The sequence below is a fragment of the Hipposideros armiger genome, unplaced genomic scaffold, assembly GCF_001890085.2.
Source record: "Hipposideros armiger isolate ML-2016 unplaced genomic scaffold, ASM189008v1 scaffold_2, whole genome shotgun sequence".
NCBI classification, from domain to species: domain Eukaryota; kingdom Metazoa; phylum Chordata; class Mammalia; order Chiroptera; family Hipposideridae; genus Hipposideros; species Hipposideros armiger.
The window spans coordinates 8373266-8377764 of record NW_017731352.1 but is presented as its reverse complement, the minus strand read 5'-3'; positions in this window follow the sequence as shown (position 1 = coordinate 8377764).

The following is a 4499-nucleotide window of genomic DNA, read 5'->3' as shown; positions in this document are numbered from 1 at the left end:
GGTTCTCAAAAACCCTGAGCAGCCATTTCAGAAAACAAAACAAAACAAAACAAAACAAAATCACATATCAAAACACCACAAAACCCTCTCATTAAGCTCTCTGCAAAGTTGGGGATGTACTTTCATGTGAATCTTGGCCTCCGTACAGCACTGCTGCACAACCATTTTCATCTGAGATTTGAACATATTGGAAGAACTAGAGCCTTCCTTTCTTTTATCCTGTCATTTCCCCCCCTGGAAGTGACGGGCATATGGCAGGCACCCTCCCTGGATTCTCAAACAACAGGAGGGACCTGATTTCAATTCCTACATCCTGTCATCAGTGACTCTCGGGATATTTTGTTCTTGCAAGGCTAAAGATGTGACTCGAATTTGCCATACGGACAGAGCTTAATGTGATGCCACTTTTGCCACTGGAGCCCTCAATCAGTTAATTAAACATGATATAAATCACTGCATGTATTTGTAAAGTAAGATTAATATGGCAAAGTCAAAGTAAATGAGGAATGCTCCCCATCTTAGGAGTGTGAATCACCAATAGGAAGATTATACTTTTGGAAACTCAATACTTTTGAGCAGGCTTTGTTGGTTTAATCCCTCAGACTGCTTTGTGCAACTCGAAACCCGGAGCTGTCATCTTTAGCCAAAATTTCAGCCATAACTTCCTCAGCTTTCACCCCATTATTGAAATCAGTATTCACAAGACTTAACAAAGATGAACCTTTCACTGGACCACAGGACAGCCTTTTACCAGCTGGGCACCAGAAGCAATGTTTAATAAATATTTCATTTTAACAGGAAGATTTTCCCCAGTTTCCTTTTTTTTTCTTTCCTGGGGAGATAAGGGCGACCCCCAAGCTGCACATTCCACCACTGTGGTCAGTTAAGTTTATAGCCTTAATAAAAGGATTTACCCCTTTCACGTGCTAGGGAGCCTTGTTAAACCAGAGCAATTATAGAAACACAAGATAGGTGCTCTGAAAAGATCAAAGCTCACCTAAAGACAGCTCTGGAGGAATTTGGAGCTCTCTTTGAAAAGCGCTCAGTTTACAAAGTATAGAGGTATTAAGCCTTGGGAATTAAAAAAAAAAAGAAGCATAGTTTCAAATAATGTTAAAAGTCTGACGGTGGTAAATATGGGATCTCCTTCAGCCACTCTTTGTGTATTATTGCTAATATCTATTCACAGCATATCTATAATAGCTCCAAAGGAACCATTATGCTCAGAAGACACACACATAGGATGGATCCTTAATACCAAATACATTACCTACTCAGTAGGTACATTTTAACCTCAATATCCTAGCTCAGGGGGAAGGGTGAGAAAATGGCCTGTAAATTTCTTTAGATGGAAAAAAAAATGCAGCGTGTCTGGGTCTTATACTTTGTGGTTCTCTCAGCAGGATCCCTAGAGGCTGCACTAGGTGACACCGCCACCTGCCCGTTGGGGCCAGCCCACAACTCACCCGACTGCAATCTGGTTAATGCACCCAGTTGTGGGTATTGTAATGTTTCCTCTACCTCTAGATTGTATCATTCTTCCTGAACACACACACACACACACACACACACACACACACACACACACACACCCCTTGCTTGTAGACTCCATTTGAAAATAACATTGATAAACTCTGAGTGGTTTGAACACAACCTCGTGGCTATGGGAGCTTTCAGGCGGCAAAAGGTTTGAGGATACCTTTCTCAATTCAGCTGTCTGCAAGCCAAATAATTTCTTTTGTGTGCAGCATCTTAATACAACAGAGCAGAGTAAATGGGCTCAGGCTGGGATTTTGAATTCCATGCTCCAATTTAGGAAAATGACATTTAAAAAGGCCTCTATTGCCAAGAACATTTTGATATTGATTTAGAGAACAGCATTTGGGGTTTTTGGTGTCTAGTAGTCTCAGCTTTGAAAAATGCAGAGACGAATGCAAACCCCTCGTTTTACATCAGCATATCCATTTTTAAGAAAACATTTAATGATGATAAAAACAATAGTTGATATTTATCGACTGCTTTTTATGTGCCAGACTATGTGAAGGGGGTTACGTGGAATATCTTACTTAATCTTCATGACAACCCTGTAAGGTACATTCTATTATTGTATTTATTTTATAGATGAGGAGACTATGGCACAAAGGAGTTGTGTAATTTGCCAAAGATCACACAGCCAATAAGACATGAGGTTTTGATTCTTAATCTGGGTTCTACGACTCCAGAAGTCAAGCTTTTATAGTCTGATTTGAAGTTTATTTTGTGCCATGACCTAAAGCTTCTATTTTATACTTTCTTTTTATTTAGCAGTAACTTTTAGGTGCTAAAATGAAAATTAACAGAGATTTTTTTTTTAATTAACTTTTGCTTTTCATTTTGGTGTTCAATGGATAATGTAACTTTAAGTTTTGTGTTTCTCATAATTTATTTTGGGAAATGCCATACACCAAAAGTAAATGAGTTTCATGATAGTAAGCAACATTTTTTGGCCTTAGAATTACCATATCATCATTCATCTAATAAAATGTCATTATTGAAAGTAAAAACATTCAGTTATCCTGTTTGCCGTCCCTTTATTTATTTATTTATTTTAAGATTTTATTGAGGAATCGGGGAAGGGGAACAGACAAGTTGCTGTCCTTTTGTTCTTCAGTCTAGTTGTGGAGGACATCGCTTCACTGGCCCATGTTGGTGTTATCANGAATTGAATTTGAGGGTGTTTCCTGACATTGAAGACCAAATCAAATATATCAGATAATTTCTTGATAAAAGGCTGCAAATAACAATTTTTAGTTTATTCGTATTTTGAAACCAAATACATAAAGGATGGTTAAGAAAATCTAGAAGGTTGAGAATGGAAATCAGTAATTAAAATGTACTGCAGCACCTTGTGATTAGAACTTATTACTTCCAAATGAAACAATCCTGAACTACTCTATTTTGAGTGATTTCAGGAAGTTGAAAAAGTCGAGGTGATTATTCTTTTTACAAGCTGCCTGTGCCGTTACAGACCACAGTTGAAAAGTTTGAATTCCTTGTCAAAATCCAAAGTGGTTTTTGTTAAAATATATTGCCTAGCTTATCCACTTCATCATATTCTGAATTAATGCCATGAAAACATCTAGGATTATTAATTATTAGGACCACACTTCAGGTATAACTAAAATAACGGTTCTTTATAAAAGTGAACTGTGTGCTGGCCTAATAATAGCTTATTTGCAATACTCTCTAGGACACTTATAAATTTTCAAAATTTTAATTATACTTTAAGGGACCCTTTTTTTTTTCTGGGTGGAATGACAAATGATGAGTAAGACAAAATGATAAATTCTGATTTTATTTAATTGTTATTGTATGCTTTTTAAAAAGGATACAAAGGATACACCCAGGAAAGGATACAACAGTAAAAATGAGATATTTTCCTTATATTGCTGACATTTTGCTGCTTGCGTGAAGCCAGCACCCTCAGACTACAAGTTAACTCAGGTAAGATTTTGGTCATTTAAAAAAATTTCAGCTCTATTGAGGTATAACTGACAAATAAAATAGTAAGATATTTAAAGTGGTGGTTTGATACATGTATTCATTGTGAAAGAACTCCTCCCACCTAGTTAATGAAAATATCCATCACCTCACATTTTATCTTTATCTTTTTTTTTCTGGTGAGAACATTTTAGCTCTACTCTCTTAGCAAATTTTAATTATACAGTACAGTGTTCTCAAGTATAGTCACATGTTTTACATTAGATCCTCAGACCTTATTCATCTTACAGCTGAAATTTTGTACCCTTTTACAGACACCCTTTCCCTATTTCTCCCTTTCTCTAGCCCCTGACAACCATATTTCTATTCTCTCTTTCATGAGTTTGACTTTTTTTTTTTGATGTCACATAAAGGTAAGAGTTTTCAATATAGTGATACCTCATAGAATGTTTTACTTTTCCACTTCCCTTTGGAAGAAAATTTCTTTACTTCTACATCATTTAAAGAAACTTATGGGTATGGGAATTGATCCTAAAGAAATAATTCAAAATATGAATAAAACCATATGTATAAAAAGTGTCTTTATAATGTTATTTACAATAGCAAACATTGAAAGGTGTTTTAATATCTAACAATGGAAGTATTGTTAGAAAAATGATAATTCACTTGATGAAATATTATGCAGTCAATAAAAATATAGGTACATAGCAGTATGGGAAATGGGTAATAAAATATTAAGTGAAAAAAGTCAAGATATAAGCCTAAGGCATAGCATGATTATGATAATTTCAAGACATGCCAATAATTAAACACTGAAAGAGGATGCACAAAAATGCAAATCTTTAAGGAATGAAGTTGGGTTTTTTTTTTTTTTACCCTTTTCTAACTTTGATTATGCTGTCTTACTAGGAAAATTTTAAATGCACTTTAAAATCTCAAAGACATTTTATGGAAGAAGTCAGCAGTCAATTTACATTTTTTCTTTAGATGTCATAAATAATCACCATAGATTTTTGAGG